Raw genomic sequence first — 24,882 nt, 5'->3', positions numbered from 1 at the left:
CCTATAAGGTCATTAAAAAAATTAACCAGAATATGGCAGTGGGTATAAGAAGGAAGATTGCCAGATAGAACTTGTGGAGAGGGTTGAATGGTGTAGTAGTAGGTTTGGTTTTACCCCCTCTCACCCATTTATCCTCTTTATCCATTGTTTCCGCTTTATCCATTATCGTTTCTACAGACAAACTGCTGAAGCATTCCTCACTAACTCCAGCATTACCATCACACATGACTGTGGAGTAAACCTGAGTGCAATGTGTGAAGGGTTTTTATAATCTACACCTGGTTAATGTCAGGTGAGGCAGAGCTTCAGACGGGGGTGGGGATGGGGGAGAGGAGAGAACCCCCCCCCCCCCCCCCCCAAAAAAAAACCAAACAAAAAGCCACGTCTGCGTGCACACAGAGTATTTGGTGAGGGCCATTTCACATTTGCGCTATTTAAGGCCGGTTTCACACATCCGGCTTTTCGCCGGTTTACCGGATCCGGCGCTCTCCCATACAGTGACTACAGTACAGTGACAGCGCAACAAGCGCCGGTCATATGCTGTCATGTGACCGGCGCATGTGACCCGGAAGTTACAGCGCTGTCACTGTACTGTATTGTCTGTACGGGAGAGCGCCGGATCCGGTAAACCGGCGAAAAGCCGGATGTGTGAAACCGGCCTTAACGGATTCGGGCTCCGTTACAAATACAGTACAGATCATTTATTTACAGTGGAAGCGCGACATCATGTGGACACAAGCGGGTACTGCATGACACACACACGCGCCATAGTAACGCGCTTCCAATGTCAATAATTGAACTGTACTACATTAGTGACGGATTCCGTTTGCGTCAAAACAACGCAAGTGTGAAACTAGCCTGAGTTTGGCCGGTTTCACATTTGCGTCATTTTGACAGAAACGGAATCCAGCACAGATGCAGTACAGTTGATTTATTTACAGTGGAAGCGAGACACCATGTGGTTGTGTGCTTCATATACAACCGCATGTGTCCACATGGTGTCGCACTACCACTGTAAATAAATGAACTGTACTGCATCTGTGCTGGATTCCATTCAAAACGACACAAATGTGAAACCGGCCTTTTTTAGACTACTTTCACACATCAAGTTTTTGCCGTCAGGCACAATGCAGCGAAAAAACTGATGTGACGGATCTGTCGAAAAAACGGATCCATTTGATCTGTTTTTTTCCATCCATTTTTTCTGTTTTTCGATGGATCCATTGTGATACTGAGCATGCTCAGTTTAAAAAAACGCAATCCGTTTGCATTGCATTGCATTGCATTTTTTGCCACATTACGACGGATCTGGCGCCCATAGGCTTCCACTACACAACACGCCGGACGGTGCTGAATCCATCCTATGTTATTCCAGCCTATGTTGTTTTTTTGCCGCTCACCAAAAAAATTTACATTTTTACACATCAGTTTTTTGTCATCAGGCACAATCCGGTTTGTGCCTGATGCAACAGATCCATTGCAGATTGTGACAAAACTGATGTGACAGATCCGGAAAACAACCAGATCGGTCTCATTTTTCCCCTTCCGGCGAGAGAGAGATATTTTTTATTCTTTGTAGAAGTGAATTTTCATATGTTCTGGGCATGCCCAGAAACAAAAAACGGATCTGTCACTTGTTTCCGTATTTTTACGGATGACGACGGATCTGGTGCCCATAGGCTTCCATTGTAAAAAAACTAATTTTGCCGGATGCATTGCACGCCGGATAAAACGTGAGGCCATGCGGCGCAATCCAGCTCAAAAACAACACTATGAGGAAAAACCGAATCCGGCGCCAGATCCGTTTTTTACAAAAAATCGCCGGATTGCGCATGATGGCAAGAAGTGGTGTGTGAAAGAGGCTGTACATGGTGCTTCCTTTCTGGTGGCCGCACAGACAACTTTTGCCGGATCCGGCGCACACTTGATCAAACGCAAGGCTATGCGGCACAATCCGGCGCTAATACAATACTATGACGAAAAAACGGATCCGGCGACAGATTCTTTTTATCCGCAATTCGCCAGATTGTGTTAAAGTAGCCTTACATCAGTATTTGTCAGCCAAAATCTGGAGTGGCACAATCAGAGGAAAAGTATAATAGACACACGGCACCACTTCTGTATTTATTACCCACTCCTGGTTTTGGCTTACAAATACTGAGGTAAAACACTCACCAAATACTTTATGTGTGAACATCGCCTAACACTGGGAAGCTACTTGAGCGAAAGGGAACTGTAACTTAACCACTAATTTCCTGGACTATTGATATTTGTTTTTTTTTTGGTTAAAAATGAAAATAATCTTAGATTTAAAGAGCCTGAGTGATGACCCTCTATAATGTCTCTCTCACAGGTCTGTACAAAACACACACGTTTTGTATGGTCTGTGGTGTAGGTGCGTATGTGTGTGTCCGTGTGTGTGTTCAGCGTGTGTTGTCAGTGTGCTATCCGTGGGATATTCGCATAGTACAATGACAGCATGAGCTTCTGTATAGAATATAGAAATGTGGCACTCCTTCTATAGTCGCTGGTGCTTGGATAGGGTCCCACCCCAGATCAAAAAATTGAAAGAAATCCAGCACTCAAAGCATTCAACTGAAATTGTTTTATATTTTATTCATTGATCTGTGTAATTATTAAAGACGTTTCGGTCATCCGACCTTCATCAGTTTACACAGAAAGGGCTCTGTAGAAATATATGGAAAAGCTGGACCAGAGGAAAAAGCTGCCCATCCGGGTCTGCAGTCAATGATTCAGTCAATGAAGCATGAGCTTCTGTCCATGGCGCTGCTATGTCTGACTCTGCTGCTTCCGGTCCACTGCATACACAATGAGCATAATGAGAGGGGGGTTGGAAGCAAGTGACAGCAGTGCCGTAGACAGCAGAACTGGAGACAGGCGAGTAGAGTATAGAAACTCATTTAATTTCACAGACACATGTTTTCTCCAGTACGTGTCACACTGATATCACATGGATCACATTAGTGTGCAGGCCGTGTAACACCCGTGTTGCTGGAGAAAAAAATGGACATGTCTACATGTGGAGCATACGGACACACGTATGCACCACACAGACACACGCTCCATGTGAAAACATGGACATGTGCGCAGACCCATTGATTTTAATGTGTCTATGTGTGTCCGTGTCTCCAGTATGTGTGAAAACGGACTTCACACGTACCGAACACACGGATGTGTGAAGGTGGCCTAATGGCAAGAACAACAGGCACTTCACACTACAATCACTCCCTGCTAGTGTGCCGCCCCCGCGTCAGCAACTTATTGCCGCTGCTCGGGTCTGGATCCGCAGTGGCTCAAGATATCTCTGTAACCGAGGGTCGGGGTCGCGCGGCCACTCGGAATAAAAAGGGGGTTATTTACAGGGGATTGTATGGACAGTTCGTGACGCCACCCGTGGTGCGTGGTAAGGTGTAGTACCACTGCTGCAATGGGGAGTGACAGCCAGATGTTTAACCCCTCCACAGGTAGGGGGAATGTCCCAGGACTCGATGAGGGTGACGGGGAGGTGCCGTTGGGACGGTCAAGGATCACTTTAGTACTCACTCAGTCCAATAACACTGACACCGACAACTGTGGTAAGCCAAAGTTCGTAGTACCGCTGCAGCAGGGAGGGAGCACGCCTGGATCCCGTGCCCATTGGTGTTACTTGTTAGCCTGTGGCCTTTTCCATGGCACCTCACTTCTAACTGGTCCCTCTAGCATAGAACTATCGGGTCCCACTCACCATTATCGTTAACTGGGTGAGCTTGCTTTCAGGGTTCACCCTTGGGATTTTCTGGACTAAGTAGTGGGAAAGTCCTATCCCCCTCATTGCGCTAGTACCCCAATTTTGGAGCGGGTGGAGAACGGATCTTGAAGGCTCCATCCTCATCGGGTAAATTGTCAAAACGCTTGAAGCTCCTTCTCGACCTAGGGTCCCCATACCCCGTCGTGCCCTGGCCCCTGCCCGGTGATGGCACAAGGCTGCCGGCTATCCTCCTTGACAGTCCGTGGCCCTTGTCACGATCCCCCTGCGACCGGGGTACAGCTCCTACCAGTCCCAGACCAACGTCTGCCACCTAGTAAACCAAGGAGCCCAGCTCCTGACCTCTCCTCTTGAGAGTCACTCCTCAACTGACTTGTGACCTCTCCTCTTGAGAGTCACTCCTCAACTGACTTGTGACCTCTCCTCTTGAGAGTCACTCCTCAACTGACTGTCTCCTAACACTCCTGACCTCCCTTTACCAACCCACCAAGTGGGCGACTCTATTCTCTTCAGGTCAGCCACTGGTGTGTCTGGTGGGTGTGGTGCAGAGTGTTCCTAGGATTTTGATTAGCTTGTTCTTGTCAACACCAAAGGTCATGGATCTGTAACCAAGGAGGAGGTGGATACTGTGCAGAAGGGCAGATTGCACAATACCCTGTGAAGACCTGATAGGTGAGGGCGATCCATTCCCCCTTGGTTAGACGTAGCTCGTCCCCGAGCTACAGGACACCAGAGGTTTGGTTTTTTTTAACTGTAGAAAAAGGTAGAAAAAGGGTTAACATTTTTATTCACACATACATGCCACATTTGGGAGGCTTGTCACTTAAATGTTACTAACTCATTTAAAGCGTTTATCTCGTCAACGGTGGGACGCTACCCGTTTCAGTGGTAGCAGAGACTCAACCTGCTCTGTTGCAGCCTCTACCCACAACAGTCCAGTCCCAATGTCCCGTATCCCATTAACCCACCACCCAAACAACCTGAATCCCTGCAAACCTATGGTGGGTCCGTGACCAGGTCAAGGTCCCGGGCGTTGTTTTAGACGACTCTGGTGGGCACAGGAGGTGCAACTATATACAATACACTAGTTCGTGTTGGTCACGTCAGTCCTGTGACCCTGGTCCATTTTTACTAAATATAAAAACTTAACAGAGTACATGTACCTGGTGTACACATCTTCAGCAATTTTCTAGCAAATCTATTAATTTTTCACTCTGTTCATTAAAACCTGTCAATTAAGCACTTATTTACTAACATTTCTATATGAAAAACAATAAACTGTGGAAAACAATAAACTAAACCACTGATACCTAACAATTCTATGGCATCGTTAAACTACTGGTATTCTTGACATTTCTCAAACTACCTGCCCTGAGCAACCTGGTAGCCATTGCCCCTTGTGCCGACCCCACCGGGGCCTCTCGGTGCCGTCTAACAGCACTGCACCATCCAAGGCCCTGATGGCCTTTTCCCTAGAACAAACAGTGGGGAAAGGTTCAACAAGGAGGGCGCAGTCTATTTAAAACTTTAAAACTTGCAGGTACCGGTCCCCATTTTAATGTTGGGTACCTCCTGAGCACACTCTTGCAAAGTGTCCTGGTAAATACCACAGTGACAGAAGATAGGCACTACTGCAATGGTATCAACTGAGATCTCCTCATCTGAAGTGGACTCTGTTTCCATTTCCATGATCTCCAATGCCAACTTTGCCTCTGACAACAGTATCATCCTGTGGCCGTTCCCTACATAACGTGGTACTCATGCTGCTTCTGGGGTACTAGACCCTGAATCACCTTCGTCCATCGCTTCCGGTTCCGAGTCCACGGTAACCGGGTCAATTTGTTCAGAAGCCACAGACTGATCATCCCTTTTAGGGGTTGAGGGGACCGCTGCCGGTGGTACGGGCAGCGCCCCGGGGTGAGCCGCAGCGGAGGGTGAAGATGACAGCGACTGAGTGCTGAACTGGAGCGGATCACACAGCCACATCGGCTGGATTAAGGAAATCATCTGGGACTGGGTAACCTCTTACCCGCTCCTCTCGTGGAACTTCGGTTTCACAGGTTTGCACTGCAGCAGCCATCCTCCTCGTCTCCATCTGCGGAGCTGCTCCGGGAGCCCCCACTGAGCAGCTGCGCCTCTCCGCCATCTTGACTCCGCGTCGTCCAGGAGCGTTATGGCAGAGTCCTGGCATCCCTGCTTTTCTTCCGCTGTCGTTACATTCCGGCACACCCCCTCGGTTTTTGCTTCACACTACTTCGCGCGCTGTGGACCGCTGGGAACTTCCGGTTCCGGCCCTGGACTCAGGATGAAGGGCGGGGCTTCTGCTTCGCGCGCTTTCGCGGGGAAGATGGCGTTTTGGCACGAAAAGATGGCGGAAGATGGCGGAATTGGCGGGAAAAGGAATTTTGACTTGCGGTTTTCGGTTCTAAGTCGCACGTCACCCAGGTAAGTGGGTCCTGCCCGGATCCTGTTCGTGACACCAAAGTTTTCCAGGGTGTGCTGCCCCCACGTCAGCAGCCTGCCGCCGCTGTTTGGATCTGGATCTGCGATGGCTCTCGGGGTCATACGGCCACTTGGAATTAAAAGGGGGGTTATTTACAGAGGATTGTATGGACAGTTCGTGACGCCACCCATTGTGCGTGGTAAGGTGTAGTATCACCGCTGCAATGGGGAGTGCCCGGTGGCAATGGTATGGGCAGCCAGATGTTTAACCCCTCCACGGGTAGGGGGAATGCCCCGGGACTCGATGAGGGTGACGGGGAGGTGCCGTTGGGATGGTCAGGGATCACATTAATACTCACTCAGTCAAATAACGCTGACACTGACAACCGTGGTAAACCAAAGTTCTTAGTACCACTGCAGCAGGGAGGGAGCATGCCTGGATCCCGTGCCCGTTGGTGTTGCTTGATAGCCTGTGGCCTTTTCCATGGCACCTCACTTCTAACTGGTCTGTCTAGCATAGAACTATCGGGTCCCGCTCACCAGTATGGCTAACTGGGTGAGCTTGCTCTCAGGGTTCACGCTTGGGATTTTCTGGACTATGTAGTGGGAAAGTCCTATCCACCTCGTCGTGCTAGTACCCCGATTTTGGAGCGGGTGGAGAACGGATCTTGAAGGCTCCGTCCTCGTCGGGTAAATTGTCAAGACACTTGAAGCTCCTTCTCGACCTAGAGTTTACATACCCCGTCCTGCCCTGGCCCCTGCCCATTGATTGCACAAGGCTGCCGGCTGTCCTCCTTGACAGTCCGTGCCCCTTGTCACGATCCTCCTGTGACCGGGGCCAGCTCCTACCAGGCCCAGACCAACGTCTGCCACCTAGTAAACCAAGGAGCCCAGCTCCTGACCTCTCCTCCCGAGAGTCACTCCACAACCGACTTGTGAACTATCCTCTTGAGAGTCACTCCTCAACTGACTTGTGACCTCTCCTCTTGAGAGTCACTCCTCAACTGACTTGTGACCTCTGCTCTTGAGAGTCACTCTTCAACTCACTTGTGACATCTCCTCTTGAGAGTCACTCCTCAACTGACTTGTGACTTCTCCTCTTGAGAGGCACTTCTCAACTGGCTGTCTCCTAACACTCCTGACCTCCCCTTACCAACCCCCCAAGTGGGCGACCCTATTCCCTTTAGGTCAGCCACTGGTGTGTTTGGTGGGTGTGGTGCAGAGTGTTCCTAGGATTTTGATTAGCTTGTTCTTGGCAACACCAAAGGTCAGGGATCCGTAACCAAGGAGGAGGTGGATACTGTGCAGAAGGGTAGATTGCACAATATTCTGTGACGACCTAATAGGCCAGGGCGTCACACTAGAACACATGATCAGTGAATGTTGGAACTTTTATAACATGAATGCAACTTTATTGTCAATATAGATGTGGCGCCCCTGACCTGGTCAGGCACCACTGAGTACTGCACCCATGCTGGGGACAGTACAATACAGGTAATCCAGAAGGCTGACTGGGGTGTGGAACACAGGCGCATAGTGATCAGGTCTCACACATGTACCCATGAGAGGACCCCTGGGGATCCCAGGAGGGGGCAAGCCTTCACCTTCACTGGAATAGTGGAGGGGGTAGAGCCTCCATCTCCTCTCAAGGGGTGTGGTGGAGAGTCTGGTTGCTAGGTGGCGTAGGCAAGAACAGGAGAGGAGGGGCAGTGAGTCAGTTAGAGCAGAGAACTTCATAGGGCTCAGTGAGGAGCAGACCTGTGGGGCTGTTGCTGTCTAACAGCGCCCGCGCAGTGGCTACAGACGGGGGAGAACGGTCAACTAGGAGTGCTGCCTGAAAGCCAGCTTCAGCTAGAGAGTGCACGGAGTGGGAAGTAAGGAGACTGCTAGAGAGCACCAGGCCCAACCGGGCGGCAGATCCCGAAGCGGGGATAGATTCAACTTTCTTCTGCTAAACCTGCCGGTGTGGGGCTCTCAAAGCCCACACCACAACACTACAAAAGCCGCAGCCACGTAACCACAGTGAGGGCCCATAGGTCATAGGAGGCAAGAGGCTGGAGTGGCCTGGTCCGGGGAACAAGCACACGGCAAACAAGAAGGGGAGAGAGGCTTGGAGCATCTTCCCTGGGTGACCCCCATAGGGACTAAAAGTCGGGGTCACCCCAAACCACCAAGGGCTAAGGAAGGCGAGTCAGTAGTCACCCTCATAAAGTCAGCCTGAAGGATACCTGGTTCCCACCTGGTTCATCCCAGCTACGCCCGGGTTACTCACCCTGCCATCAAATGTGAGTAAAGCCCTTGAAAGACATTCCTGCCTGTGTGGTCATTCTGCGACTTGTAGTACTACAAACCTACACCGGGCCCTGGGGCTTGCCTCACTCTCAGGAGGCTACTACATCCGACTGCACCCACCATCAGCCCCAGGCGTCCCCTAACCTGCAGTGGCGGTCCCCACTGACCGCAATACTGAGAGTGGCGTCACGATCAAACAAGAAGATTTCCTACCAGTGACGGAGATCCAGCAACGTGGAGTCCCTGAAGGTAATGCACCGACACCGACACAACACCTGTGGGGCTTCACATCTGGCGTCACGAACAGGATAAGGACTAGACCTGTTCAGACAGGTGACCATGTGCCTAGGCGGTCCGCTTGAAAAATTGGAAGCGCCGCCATATTGCCACCATGAAAAGCGCGCTGAAAAACAACAGCAGCCCGCGCTGGAAGAAGTTACCGCCCACGAAGAGGTGTGGCTACCCAGAGATCCTCTGCAGAGTCCTGACCTCGCTGATGAAGAGAGCGGAAGCGTCGAGAAACGGCGGAGCAGAAGAGAAGCCAGCAGCTTGGTAGAGAAAATGGAGTCCAGACGCGGATACCCAGAACCAGGCACTGCTGCCTGGTGGTGCCGAGAGCTTGCCATCTTCTGCGACCGGCTGGAGGCCGGGATCGTGCGACGGCTCAGAGAAGAACGCACGGAGCTCCTGGAAATGGCTGCGGCGGTGCGGACCTATGAGGAGGGAGCCGCGCGGAGCCTGCCGGATCGAGCGGCGACGACGATTCAGACCCCGATGGGTGAGTCCGGTGTTGCCCCGGCTAGAACAAGAGCCCCGACCCTAGCTGCTGCGACCGCGATCCCAGAGGAGGCGCCCGATGCGGCGACGCTGAGTGAGGCCGCAGCCACGCTAGATGCGGCCCGCCAAGTCCAGGCCGCTGCAGCGATGCCCCGCCTGTCCCGCAGGGCTCCGACCACCACGGCAGTGCTCATCCGTGCTGCAGGTGTGACGCTGACCCAGGCTGCCACCCTACTGAACCCGGTCCGCCAAGACCCCAACGCAGCAGCGACGCTAGTCCGCGCCGCAAGTGATATGCTGAACCAGGCCGCAGCCCCGCCGGGTGCGGCCCGCCAAGCTCCGATCGATGCAGCGACGTCCAGCCCAGCCTGCACAGAGCCCCCTGCAACAGCGACACTGATCCAGGCCGCCGCCATGCCGGGCGCGGCCCGCCAAGACCAGGCCGCCGCCATGCCGGGCGCGGCCCGCCAAGACCAGGCCGCCGCCATGCCGGGCGCGGCCCGCCAAGACCAGGCCGCCGCCATACAGGGCGCGGCCCGCCAAGAAGAGAAGACTACCTCATCATTTTCCCCGGCCTGCAAGGCCAGAGCAGACACCGCTCCCCAGTCCACAGAGGTCCCTGCTAGAAAGACCCTGATAGGAGAGGATCCTGAATACTGGAAGCTGAAGGCTGACCTAGAGGCCCAGTTCCCACAAGAGATGGTGGATCGGTACCTGCTCCCTCCGTATACCCCCAAGGAAATACAGGCAACCCCTGCAGCTGCGCCGAAGAGTCCATCGCCTGGGCCAGCTGAAGAAAGCCCATCCCCAGCACTGCCACCAAAGGAGTGCAGCGAAGAACTAAGGGGGAGAGGAGACCATGAAGCAGAAGGGCTGACTCCGACGCCAACCGCAGCAGACCCCTACCCAGAGCCGGAGATGCTGCCCTATTCCCGCTGGGAGGAGGAAGACTTGACACCGTCAGCAGATGAAGATCAACCTAAAGACCTCACCTGGAAGCCTGCAAGCATGAACCCAGCCCGCAAGACACGGCGCAGCAGAACACAGGTTGCTCCAACACCGCAGTCTCCAGAGCAGAGGGAAGTCACGGTCAGAGACCTGGAGGAGAAAAGGTGCCTAAGAAGGTCCAAAGCCCAGGCTAGAGGACCCCTTTACAGAGGAATAGTAGAGGACTTCAACTTGAAAAGCGGATACGGCTTTATTGTAGTAAAAGGAATAAAAGAGGGCATATTTGTAAATCGGAGAGATGTTCAAGCCCACCTGCCCAGAGGACATTCAGGCAGAAATTTGAAAATTGGGGACTTAGTACAGTTCACCTTGCATCAAGGAGAAAGGGGCTACTATGCCTTAGACGTAGCACCATGTCCCAGACAAGAAAGACAAGAAAGACAAGAAAGACAAGAAAGACAAGAAAGACAAGAAAGACAAGAAAGACAAGAAAGAAAAGACAGAGATAAAGAACCAGATGTAGAAACAGACGAAGATCAAGAAAGGAAAGACAAAGATCCTACAGATGAAACAACCACGGACGACGACGGAGAGCAAGAAAGTCACAGGTGCCAGTGCCCTACATGCTCACGCCCTGGTGAAATGGAGGAGTAGAGTAGAGAAAAGTAAAGTAAAGTAAGAAGAGAAGTTAAAGTTTTGAAAAGTTTTGTTTTGCAACGTTTAAGAATGTGCCCACAAAAACTATTGTGAGAAATAAACTTTAAGGCTATGAACTTGCTATAGCCACAAACTCTCGCAGTGTAAATAGTTACACCAGTGGCACCACCACCAGGGCCAGCCTGTTTAGGGGCTTGGCTCGTCTGCAACCAGGGGGGCCCGTCCGTAGAAAAGGGCCTTGGCTCACCTGCGACCAGAGAGCACGCCTGTTTATGGGGCCTTGGCTCACCACCACAAAGAGGGTACCTGGTCAGCACCAACTGTGGAGGCCGCCTCTACATCCTGCCAGAAGAGGCTGAAGTCGCGGCCAACGGGAGAGGAAGATTGGAGGAAAGGTCTGGGGAAACGGATGGCCCAGACCTGGTTACCAACAGGACCGGTGACCTGCCTCCTGAGAGGGTTTTGGGTGGGTTAACGGACTTGTGGGTGGAGGGTGGTGATGTCTGATACCTGGTGCTTTTAAATGTTTTACATGTTTTAATGTTTTATGCATTTTAAAATGTTGTCTTGCAGCCCGAGGACGTGCTGGTGATAACTAAGGGGGAATGTGGCGCCCCTGACCTGGTCAGGCACCACTGAGTACTGCACCCATGCTGGGGACAGTACAATACAGGTAATCCAGAAGGCTGACTGGGGTGTGGAACACAGGCGCATAGTGATCAGGTCTCACACATGTACCCATGAGAGGACCCCTGGGGATCCCAGGAGGGGGCAAGCCTTCACCTTCACTGGAATAGTGGAGGGGGTAGAGCCTCCATCTCCTCTCAAGGGGTGTGGTGGAGAGTCTGGTTGCTAGGTGGCGTAGGCAAGAACAGGAGAGGAGGGGCAGTGAGTCAGTTAGAGCAGAGAACTTCATAGGGCTCAGTGAGGAGCAGACCTGTGGGGCTGTTGCTGTCTAACAGCGCCCGCGCAGTGGCTACAGACGGGGGAGAACGGTCAACTAGGAGTGCTGCCTGAAAGCCAGCTTCAGCTAGAGAGTGCACGGAGTGGGAAGTAAGGAGACTGCTAGAGAGCACCAGGCCCAACCGGGCGGCAGATCCCGAAGCGGGGATAGATTCAACTTTCTTCTGCTAAACCTGCCGGTGTGGGGCTCTCAAAGCCCACACCACAACACTACAAAAGCCGCAGCCACGTAACCACAGTGAGGGCCCATAGGTCATAGGAGGCAAGAGGCTGGAGTGGCCTGGTCCGGGGAACAAGCACACGGCAAACAAGAAGGGGAGAGAGGCTTGGAGCATCTTCCCTGGGTGACCCCCATAGGGACTAAAAGTCGGGGTCACCCCAAACCACCAAGGGCTAAGGAAGGCGAGTCAGTAGTCACCCTCATAAAGTCAGCCTGAAGGATACCTGGTTCCCACCTGGTTCATCCCAGCTACGCCCGGGTTACTCACCCTGCCATCAAATGTGAGTAAAGCCCTTGAAAGACATTCCTGCCTGTGTGGTCATTCTGCGACTTGTAGTACTACAAACCTACACCGGGCCCTGGGGCTTGCCTCACTCTCAGGAGGCTACTACATCCGACTGCACCCACCATCAGCCCCAGGCGTCCCCTAACCTGCAGTGGCGGTCCCCACTGACCGCAATACTGAGAGTGGCGTCACGATCAAACAAGAAGATTTCCTACCAGTGACGGAGATCCAGCAACGTGGAGTCCCTGAAGGTAATGCACCGACACCGACACAGCACCTGCGGGGCTTCACATAGATCTCTACGGCTACATTCGCATGATAAGCTCTTGGTGAGTTTTTGATTTTCCAGCTTTTCTACACCTAGTATGTAAATTAGATTACTTGAGTTTCTATACATGCGTTTTTGTGTGCGGTTTTTTTACATGTAGTTTTATCACTTTTTTCTTGTCTTTTGTTGGCATGTCAGGTTTTAAACAAATCTGCTTTGTTTTTGATACTTCCTGGTATTTGGCTTTAAAAAAATCTTTATTGATACAGTCATGTGAGGAGATTACATGTGTTTTTGATGCAATTCTGCAGCGGGAATGCACAAAAGATGCATATGAGTTTTTTACTTGCAGATTTTCTGCATTAAATGCAAGTGTATTAGAAAATTCTGCATAGAAAACTCAGCGCACTCACAAGAGAAATTGACATGTTGCGAATGTGAAACACGAACCTCAGGTCAGTATATACTAAGTAAAAAGAAGCAGATTGGACAGGAAATCCCATTTACTTTGCTGGAACTGTTAGGCCCCATGCACACATTGAGTATTAGGTAATTTTTTTTCCCTCAGCACTGTTTAACCCAGAACAGGTGTGGGTGAAAAAAATGCAGAAGTGCTCACGTGTTTCTATTCTACTTTTCCTCTGATTGTTCCACTCCTGATTTTGGCTAACAAATACTGAAGTAGAAATGTTATGAAATACTCAATGTGTGCATGCTGACTAAGATGCTGTGTTTCTGAACCAGTGAAAACACACAGTGCCAAAAATTTATCGTGGGTACACAGCCTCTACTTTGGTAAGGCTATGTGTCCACGTTGCTTTTTACCTGCTTTTTTGCTGCTTTTTCAACTGCAGCGTTTAATGCCGAAATGGATGTGTTCTGCTTTTCAAGCAAAGTCTATGGGAATTTGGGTTTCTTGTGCCCACTATGCAGTTCAAACTGCAGCCTTTTTCTGGCAGAAATTTGGGCAAAAACTCTGCTTTGCAGTTCAAAACGCAAATGACAAAAACAATTGACATGTCAATTGTTTTTGCCATTTGCGTTTTGAACTGCAAAGCAGAGTTTTTGCCCAAATTTCTGCCAGAAAAAGGCTGCAGTTTGAACTGCATAGTGGGCACAAGAAACCCAAATTCCCATAGACTTTGCTTGAAAAGCAGAACACATCTATTTTGGCATTAAACGCTGCAGTTGAAAAAGCAGCAAAAAACAGGTAAAAAGCAGGTAAAAAGCAACGTGGACACATAGCCTAACAAAAGAATGGCTGTATAAGGCCCGTTTCACACATCCCGCACACTCCAGTATAGTTTGAGGGCTCGTGCGCACATTGCGTAATAGCATGCATTTACGCTGCGTATTGCACTGCAGCATAAATGCATGCGTCCTGCGTCCCCTGCACAATCTATGAAGATTGTGCATGACACGTGCGCACGATGCTTTTATGAACGCAGCGATTTGGGTGCTAAAATTTTGACCCAAATACGTTCGTTCAGAAAATGAGTATGTCAATTATTCCCTGCGCTATGGATGCAGCTCCCACTCTGTCTATGGTGGGGGCAGCAGTCATAGCGCATGAAATTGTCATTTTTGTACAGAAAAACTGCATCCATTATGCAGTTTTTCTGCAGCAATTTGACGCACACATGTACTGTCAAATCGCTGCAGAATATTCAGCAGTTACGTGCGCATGAGCCCTAATACTGTGCAATGGCATTGCGGCAAGCTCTGATCACATGCTCCGGTCACATGCTGTCATGTGACCGGAGGTTGCCGCGATGCCATTGTACTGTATTAGTCCTCTGCCACATTCACGTGAAAATCACGCACGTGCCAAGAGACACGTATTTTCCCTGCGTGTTGCGTGCAGGTAAGTACGTGTCTCTGGTACGTGCGGGACACGTGTGTACTACGTGTGCTATCCGCGATAGCACACGTAGAACCGGTAATTATCATACTCACCTGGTCCTTCCTGATGTCCGTGCTGCTGTCCGTGGTGCTGATCTTCGGTCTCCAGCCCTGCTGTCTCCCCGCTGCTGCTGCTGCCAGGCAGTGAAGTGAATATTCTATGAGAATAATGAGCGGCGGTCGGCAGCAAGAGGCAGCAGCAGCAGAGACAGGAGGGCAGGAGAAGGTGAGTTAATGTTTTTTTTTTTTCACTGACACGTGTGTTTTCTCCGGCGCGTGTCACACGGGACCGCATCCACACTACACCCGTGTAGTACGGGTGCGGGCCATGTGACACCCGTGCTGCCGGAGAAAAAACGGACATGTCAGCGCTTTGAAAAACGCACACACGTACAAACGCACACGGACACACGTTCCGTGTGGTTTTACGTGTGTGTGCCTGCTACCATAGGGTAACATTGCTGTACGTGTCTCCGTGCCGCCGGTACGTGTAAAAAATGACAAACACGTGCCGGCGGCACGGATGTGTGTCGCAGGCCTTACACTGTACTGGAGTGTGCCGGATCCGGCAATCCGGTGAAATGTTGGTTGTGTGAAATGGGACTTATTCTTTCTCAATGTTTAACCTCAGTCACTACCAATTTAACTTGATTGGAAACTCACGAGTCCCTCCTCCCTGCTACTGACAGCTCACACTGTATAAGGGCTCTTTCAGGTGTCCATGCAATGCCTCCTTCACCCATCTGTGTCTCCGATACGTGTGACTTCCATTTCTGCACGTACCAGAGAACACAGACACATGTAGACCCGTTAAATTCAATGGGTTTGCACACACGTCCGTATTTTCACATGGATCGTGTGTCCGTGTGGAGCACATTTGCGTCCTTGTGCTTCACATGGCAACATGTCTGTTTTTTGTCAAGAGGCACGGGTGTCTCACGGACCGCAAAATGATGTGATCTCTATGACATGTACCGAAGAAAACGCCTGTCCCTTAAAAAAAAATAAAATAAATAATTATACTTACCTGTGTCAGGCGCTGCTGTTGCTTCCAGGTCCCACTCATTATGCTCAAGCTTCACTGCACTGATCGCGGACCCGAAAGTAACAGCAGTGCCGGAGCCAGCAGCACCTCAGACAGGTAAGTATTAGGGATGAACAAATGCCTCAAATATTCGGCTTCGCGAATATCCGACGAATAGGTCGCGAATATTCAATGCGCAATGTAAGTCTATGGGAAGCCCAAATAGTTCCGAATAGTTGTTATTCAGGTTTCCCATAGACTTACATTGCACATCGAATATTCGCGAATAGTCGAATAGCGGCGACCTATTTGGCAAATATTCGCGAAGCCGAATATTTGAGGTATTCGATCATCCCTAGTAAGTATACAAGTTCATGCTGTCCATGTGCTATCCAGATGTCACACGCATAGCACGTGAACAGCACACACAGAAAACATACACATGGACAAACATACTGACATGCCCCACGGATCATCATACACATGCTTTAAATGTACAAACATGTGAAAGAAGCCTAACACAGTCTGTGCACAGACCAGAATGCATGGGCTGACCACCGCTCTCCCGACCAGAGAGTAATGCCGGAGTCACACGGTACGGTACGATATATCGGGTGATATGTCGTCGGAGTCCCGTCGTTAGTGATGCACATCGGGCATTGTCAGACATATCATACTGTGAGACACCTCGGAACAACTGTGAATGAGCAAAAATATTCGCCTTATCGTTGCTCGTTGAAACGTCGTTCATTTTCAAAAAGTCGGTCCTCCTTCTGTGCTCCGGTTGTTCATCGTTCCCGAGGCAGCACACGCTGCTCCGTGTGACACCATGGGAACGACGAGCACAGCTTACTTGCGTCCCACCGGCAATGCGGAAGGAAGGAGGTGGGCGGGATGTTACGTCCCGCTCATCTCAGCCCCTCTGCTTCTATTGGCCGACCGCAGTGTGATGTCGCTGTGACGCCGAATGTCCCTCCCCCTTCAGGAAGAGGATGTTCGCTGCCCACAGCGAGGTCATTTGGATGGTAAGTACGTGTGACCGGGGTAAACGACTTTGTGCGACATGGGCAACAAATTGCCCGTATCGCACAAACAATGGGGGCGGGTACGATCGCTCGTACAATTGCACGATAGATCGTCCCGTGTGACGCCGGCATGACAGCTTCATATATTTCGATGAGTCTTTCACGCTCGGCAGAGGAGAGCCATGGCCAGTCCATGTATTCTCGTCTGTGCACAGACCGTTTTGCAAGGACATCTGAAAGAGCCCTAATGCTGTGTCTTATTACATAGTTTCCTCTCTGATTACGGTTAGTTCAAGAAACATTTGGACAGTGATACAAGTTTTGCCATTTTAGCAGATTACCAAAACATTCAATGTACAGTTATATAATCAATATGGGCTTAAAGTGCAGACTCTCATCTTTAATTATAGATATCCACATCCTAATTGGGGTAAGGGTTTAGGAATTACAGATCTTTAATATGTAGCTTCCTCTTTTGCAAGGGTACAAAGGGAATTGGATAATTATCTCAAAAGCTCTTAAATGGACTGCATGGGTTATTCCCTCATTATTTAATCATTAATTAAGCAGGTAAAAGGTCTGGAGCTGATTCGAGGTGTGGCTTTTGATTTTGGAATTTAGTGCTGTGAACCCACAACACGCGGTTATAGGGTTTAAATAAGGTGATTGGCTTGGCCATTGCAACAGGTGAACATTTTTCTTTGCTAGCCAATTTTTTAATTAAATTAGATGTGTGCTTAGGATCACTGTCTTGCTGAAAATTCCAGCTTCTGCCTACTTTGATTTTACCATGTGGCAGCATTACATTCTCCATTATGTCCCTGTACATGGTACAATTCATATTTCCATCAATTCTATGCAGAGGGACAATGGCAGATGCAGAAAAGCAGCCCCAAACCATGACATTGCCATCACCATGTTTCACTGTAGATGTTTGGTACCTTACATCATTACATTTTCCAATTGGGTGGTATATACAGTCATATGAAAAAGTTTGGGCACCCCTATTAATGTTAACCTTTTTTCTTTATAACAATTTGGGTTTTTGCAACAGCTATTTCAGTTTCGTATATCTAATAACTGATGAACTGAGTAATATTTCTGGATTGAAATGAGGTTTATTGTACTAACAGAAAATGTGCAATCCGCATTTAAACAAAATTTGACTGGTGCAAAAGTATGGGCACCCTTATCAATTTCTTGATTTGAACACTCCTAACTACTTTTTACTGACTTACTAAAGCACTAAATTGGTTTTGTAATCTCATTGAGCGTTGAACGTCATAGGCAGGTGTATCCAATCATGACAAAAGGTTTTTAAGGTGGCCACTTGCAAGTTGTTCTCCTATTTGAATCTCCTATGAAGAGTGGCATCATGGGCTCCTCAAAACAACTCTCAAATGATCTGAAAAAAAAAGAATTTTCAACATAGTTGTTCAGGGGAAGGATACAAAAAGTTGTCTCAGAGATTTAAACTGTCAGTTTCCACTGTGAGAAACATAGTAAGGAAATGGAAGAACACAGGTACAGTTCTTGTTAAGCCCAGAAGTGGCAGGCCAAGAAAAATATCAGAAAGACAGAGAAGAAGAATGGTGAGAACAGTCAAGGAAAATCCACAGACCACCTCCAAAGACCTGCAGCTTCATCTTGCTGCAGATGGTGTCAATGTGCATCGGTCAACAATACAGCACACTTTGTACAAGGAGAAACTGTATGGGAAAGTGATGCGAAAGAAGCCGTTTCTGCAAGCATGCGACAAACAGAGTCGCCTGAGGTATGCAAAAGCACATTTGGACAAGCCAGTTACATTTTGAAAGAAGGTCCTGTGGACTGATGAAACAAAGATTAAGTTGTTTGGTCATACAAAAAGGCGTTATGCATGGAGGCAAAAAAACACGGCATTCCAAGAAAAGCACTTGCTACCCACAGTCAAATTTGGTGGAGGTTCCATCATGCTTTGGGGCTGTGTTGTGAATGCTGGCACCGGGAATCTTGTTAAAGTTGAGGGTCGCATGTATTCAACTCAGTATCAGTAGATTCTTGACAATAATGTGCAAGAATCAGTGACGAAGTTGAAGTTACGCAGGGGATGGATATTTCAACAAGACAATGATCCAAAACACCACTCCAAATCTACTCAGGCATTCATGCAGAGGAACAATTACAATGTTCTGGAATGGCCATCCCAGTCCCCAGACCTGAATATCATTGAACATCTGTGGGATGATTTGAAGCATGCTGTCCATGCTCGGCGACCATCAAACTTAACTGAACTGGAATTGTTTTGTAAAAAGGAATGGTCAAATATACCTTCATCCAGGATCCAGGAACTTATTAAAAGCTACAGGAAGCGACTAGAGGCTGTTATTTTTGCAAAAGAAGCGTCTATAAAATATTAATGTCACTTTTATGTTGAGGTGCCCATACTTTTGCACCGGTCAAGTTTTGTTTAAATGCGGATTGCACATTTTCTATTAGTACAGTAAACCTCATTTCAATCAAGAAATATTACTCAGTCCATCAGCTATTAGATATATGAAACTGAAGTAGCTGTTGCAAAACCCCAAATTGTTATAAAGAAAAAAGTTTAACATTAATAGGGGTGCCCAAACTTTTTCATATGACTGTATGGTGCTTGTCATGACTACCAAACAGATTGAACTTGGATTCATCTGACCACAACACCTTAGGGTTACTTTGCACACTACGACATCGCAGGTGCGATTTCTGTGGGGTCAAATCGAAAGTGACACACATCCGGCGTCGCTGTCGATATCGGTGTGTGTAAATCGTTTTTGATATGATTAACGAGCGCTAAAGCGTCGAAATCTTATCATCGGTGTAGCGTCAGTCATTTCCATAATTTCGGAAGGACCGATGTTACGATGTTGTTCCTCGTTCCTGCGGCAGCACACATCACTGTGTGTGAAGCCGCAGGAGCGAGGAACATCTCATACCTGCGTCCTGCGGCTCACGCCGGCTATGCGGAAGGAAAGAGGTGGGCGGGATGTTTATGTCCCGCTCATCACCGCCCCTCCACTTCTATTTGCCGCCTGCCGGGTGACGTTGCTGTGATGCCGCACGACCCGCCACCTTAGGAAGGAGGCGGGTCACCGGCCAGAGCGACGTCGCAGGGCAGTTAAGTCCATGTGAAGCTGCCGTAGCGATAATGTTCGCTGTGGCAGCAATCACAAGAGATCGCAGCTGCGACAGGGGCGGGGACTATCGCGCTCGTCATCGCAAGCATTGGCTTGCGATGTCGTAGTGTGCAAAGTACCCCTTAGACCAATCTGTCTCTTTCCACTGGTTGTGATGTTTGGCAAACTCAAGTCAGATCTTCTGGTTCTTTGCAGAGATGACAGGCCTCTTGATTGGAATTCCTGCATTCAAGCCTATTGCTCTTAGACGTTGCACCACAGTTTGGTAACTCACTTTGACTCCATATTCTTTGATCACTATGTGCGAAATCTGTACAGCACTTTTATGGACATCAGATACAGAGTTTTTCTTAATAATGTGATCAACTTTGGAGGAAATTTTCCATTATCGTCCACTTCTAGGTTTGTCAGCTGCTCCATAACTAGTGCTGAGCGGGAGCGGGATTCCGGCTGCACGATCCGGAACCGGCAATTATTAAAAATGAAAAAAAAACCCCAATAAATAAATGAACGTTTCATACTTCCATAGACTCTGTCATGGCGGCACACTTCTTCCGGGTCGCGCTTTTACTTCCTGTGCACGCAATCACACAGTTTTATGTGTTTTCCCCGCCCACCGGCCATCCTTTTAACTGTGATTGGTTGCAGGCTGACGCGCCCCCCAGCCTGTGACAGCTCTGCCGTGCAGTCATCGCTTATCGCGGTCAGTACTACGCCGCACTCAGAGCGGGCAGCTGTGCTCTATGGCTGCTCGCTGTGACATGTAGCAGAGCTGGATGTGTCTTCGCTGGATCTCGTGTGGATTACGTCGGAGCTGCATGGTGTTGGGATAATAAAGTGGTGAAGGAGGAGGCTGCGTTTGTACTTTATTCCAAATAAAGGATTTATCTGTGTCTTGTTTATTTACTGTCATTTGTCATTTACAGGTTTGTGATGTGGGTATCTCACAAACGCCTGTGCGATCACAAACGTGGGGTTTAATAGCAGCCATGCGCTGTTATTAACCCCTGCTATTACCTTGATTGCCACTGCACCAGGGCAATCAAGATGAGCCGATATCGCCCTGGAATGGCCACATCTAACAGATGTGGCTATACCAGGCGGCTGCGGGCTGAGGATATACCAGCCCCCGGCTGGCATAATCATGGCTGGGAATGAAAATTGGGGGGGACCACAAGTCGTTTTTTTTAAAATTATTTATTTAAATTAAAAAAAAAACGCATGCGGTTTATCTTAGGCAGCAGTCACAGCGAGGGACTCCCACAAGTCTGACATCACAGCACAGCCGCACACATTGACAGGAGTGTGCATGTGTTTCTAGGTATATGTACGCTCATGTTCTGACAGTGGCAGTCTGTGCTGTGTGATGTCAGACCCGCACGAGTCTGACATTGTATCCCCCGCACACACTTCTGACAGGAGCGTGCATGTGTTTCTAGGTACATGCACACTCATGTTCAGACAATGGCAGGCTTTGCCGAGTAATGTTAGACCCGCACGAGTCTGACAGCGCATCACCGGCACAGCTGCACACTTCTGACAGGAGCGTGCATGTGTGTGCAATTTTATCCCACATCTGCATCTCCTGGCAAAAAACAGCCAAAAACCAGCAGTATGAAAACCATTTCATTACCGTTTTCTGCCAGGAGATGCAAATTTGTTGGTGAAGTAATACACCAAAATCCTGCACCAAATTTGCACCTCCTGGCACAAGACCGCACAAAAACAGCGTCCAAACGTTTGTTTCGTTTTAATTTTTGGACCAAGGGATGTAAATTGTGTGATTATTACATTTTTACACCATATTCCGGAACCTATTCTACACATCCTGGTAAAATTTGCATCAAAACACCGCGTTTTTTTGCCAGGAGGTCTAGAGTGGATGCAGGAATATAGTGTAAAAATCTCAGCATCAAATTTGCATCCCTCAGCCCACAAAAATAAAAAAATAAAAAAAATATCTGCCACAGGTGGAAATTTGGTGCTGAAAGCTGGTGCAGACAATTTCAGCACCAAATGTGCACCTCTTGGCAAAAAAACGCGGCAAAAATCGCAGAAAAATAACTGTGGCAAAAAACGCGTCAAAAACCACGGCAAAAAATTGCGTCAAAACACTGCGTTTTTTTGCCAGGAGGTCTAGAGTGGATGCAGGAATATGGTGTAAAAATCTCAGCATTAAATTTGCATCCCTTGGCCCCCAAAAATAAAAAAATGAAAAAAAAAATCTGCCACAGGTGGAAATTTGGTGCTGAAAGCTGGTGCAGACGATTTCAGCACCAAATGTGCACCTCCTGGCAAAAAAACGCGGCAAAAATCACAGAAAAATAACCACGGCAAAAAATTGCGTCAAAACACTGCGTTTTTTTGCCAGGAGGTCTAGAGTGGATGCAGGAATATAGTGTAAAAATCTCAGCATCAAATTTGCATCCCTCGGCCCACAAAAATAAAAAAATTAAAAAAAAATCTGCCACAGCTGGAAATTTGGTGCTGAAAGCTGGTGCAGACGATTTCAGCACCAAATGTGCACCTCCTGACAAAAAAACGCAGAAAAATCGCAGAAAAATAACCACGGCAAAAACCGCGGAAAAAAATTGCATCAAACCACCGCGGTTTTTTGCCAGTAGGTGTAGACTGGATGCAGGAATTTGGTATAAAAATTTCAGCACAAAATCTGCATCTTTTGGCCAAAAAAAATTGCTATTTTTCTGCTAGGAGATGCAGGTCTGTGAACTCAGTGACCTCCGCCTGAGGTCAGGTTACCTGCGATCACAGATGAAGGACCGTGGGAATTTCCAGCTGTGACCGCAAATGACCTGAGTGACGTCAACGCTCAATGCGCAGCTCATTCATTCTCTGGAGCTCACAGAGAGCGGTCGGTCGTGCCGCTCTCTGTGAGATTCAGGTGTAGCAGAGCTGAAGCGGCGTGGGACTTCTCCTGTGGATTACATCGGAGCTGCAAGGTGTTTGGGGTTAATAAAGAGGAGAAGCAGGGTGTGTTTTGTATTTTATTCAAAATAAAGGATTGTTCTTTGTGTCTGTGTTTATTTACTGTCACTTACAGGTTTGTGTGATGCAGGTATCTGATAGACGCCTGTGCCATCACACTAACCTTGGGTTTAGTAGCAGCTATGTGCCGCTATTAACCCCTGCTATTACCCCGACTGGCACTGCATCACGCCAGCGGGAAGAGCCAGTAGCGCACACCGGTATGGTCGCATCAAACAGATGTGGCATTACCGGGCGGCTGCGGGCTGAGGATATACCAGCACCCGGCCGGCGTTATCTTGGCTGGGGATGAAAATAGGGGGAACTGCACGTTGTTTTTTTTTTTTTTTACTTTCACCGGAATCACACATGCGAGGGGCTCACGCGAGGCTGACATGGCAGCACCTGGCAGAGCCTCACACGTGTGACTCTGGGCACTGTATACATAGCACAGATACAGCGCGACGGCTGGGGCTGCAGCCACGTGCTATAACTGTGATGCCGAGTGTTTACCACCGTGAACTGACTGACCGACAGTGCACTGCTTTCCTCACCCACCGGCCGTCCTGGCGCCTGTGATTGGTTGCAGTTAGCTGACACGCTGCCATTCAGGGTGGGGGCGTGTCTAGCTGCAACCAACACGAGCCGGTGGGCGAGGAAAACAATGAATATTGAATTCTCGGCTCCGGAAGGCAACAGCGTGACCTGGAAGGAGAGTGCCGCCATGACAGCGCCTCGGTGGGTGTGCCGCGCTCGCTCCTAACCCCCTAGCCCCTCCACAAACTTTTTAACCTCCGGATTCCGGTCCCCATTCACTTATATGGCCACCAGATTCCCGAGTGGATCGGACTTATTTTTAAGTCTGTTAATGATCCGCCGGCCCCGGATTATTGGCATCCCGCTCAACTCTATCCATAACCTTCCTTTTCTTTCTTTGTTATATCTGACACTTGACTCTGAGAATAGTTGAATTCCATAGTTACCTCTTTTTGGCTTCTGCTGGACTTCACTCAGAGAGTCATAAGCTTCTTGACATCTGATGATAAATTTGGTTTTGTCTTTGTCATGTTTTATCCCCTACCCATGAAAAAACATGCAAAACATGTGGCCCAGCAAATGTGGAAAACTAACACATAAAAGGATAAAACAATGTCAAACACAGTTTTCATCCTTAAAGCTGACAACCATTTGCTTCTGGTTTACTAAAATCACCAGGAAAATGGCATCGCAACAACCAGACAGAAATAATCACATTTTTAAAAAAATGGAAAAATTTTGGCTGCTACTATAAATCAACATTTTAGTGGAAAAATATAATTTTTGAATTATTCATTCTATAGTGGGTATGGAAAGTATTCAGACCCCTATAAATTTTTCACTCTTTGTTTCATTGCAGCTATTTGGAAAATTCAAAAAAGTTCATTTTTTTCTCATTAATGTACACTCTGCACCTCATCTTGACAGAAAAAAACAGAAATGTAGAAATTTTTGCAAATTTATTAAATAAGAAAAACTGAAATATCACATGGTCATAAGTATTCAGACCCTTTGCTCAGACACTGATATTTAAGTCACATGCTGTCCATTTCATTGTGATCCTCCTTGAGATGGTTCTACTCCTTCATTGGAGTCCAGCTGTGTTTGATTAAACTGATAAGACTTGATTTGGAAAGGCACACACCTGTCTATATAAGACCTCACAGCTCACAGTGCATGTCACATCATATGAGAATTATGAGGTCAAAGGAACTACCCAAGGAGCTCAGAGACAGAATTGTGGCAAAGCACAGATCTGGCTAAGGTTACAAAAGAATTTCTGCAGTACTCAAGGTCCCTAACAGCACAGTGGCCTCTATAATCCTTAAATGGAAGAAGCCTGGGACCACCAGAACTCTTCCTAGACCGGGCTGTCCAGCTAAACTGAGCAATCGTGGGAGAAGAGCCTTGGTTAGAGAGGTAAAGAAGAACCCCAAGATCACTGTGGCTGAGCTCTAGAGATGCAGTAGGGAGATGGGAGAAAGTTCCACAAAGTCAACTATCACTGCAGCCCTCCACCAGTTAGGCCTTTATGGCAGAGTGGCCCAACAGAAGCCTCTCCTCAGTGCGAGACAGATGAAAGCCCTCATAGAGTTAGCAAAAAAACACATGAAGGACTCCCAGACTATGAAA

At 48.6% G+C, this 24,882-nt stretch overlaps 1 protein-coding gene across 5 annotated transcripts in view; it reads right to left on the bottom strand.

The window, feature by feature from the left end:
• PEX5L (peroxisomal biogenesis factor 5 like) overlaps positions 1-24,882 on the bottom strand; it is a 376,062-nt gene that overhangs the window by 22,342 nt on the left and 328,838 nt on the right. The gene's annotated exons all lie outside the window — the stretch shown is intronic.

This window comes from Anomaloglossus baeobatrachus, chromosome 3 (genome assembly GCF_048569485.1).
Source record: "Anomaloglossus baeobatrachus isolate aAnoBae1 chromosome 3, aAnoBae1.hap1, whole genome shotgun sequence".
In the NCBI taxonomy this organism is placed as follows: domain Eukaryota; kingdom Metazoa; phylum Chordata; class Amphibia; order Anura; family Aromobatidae; genus Anomaloglossus; species Anomaloglossus baeobatrachus.
This window is presented reverse-complemented; position numbering and strand designations above follow the sequence as displayed.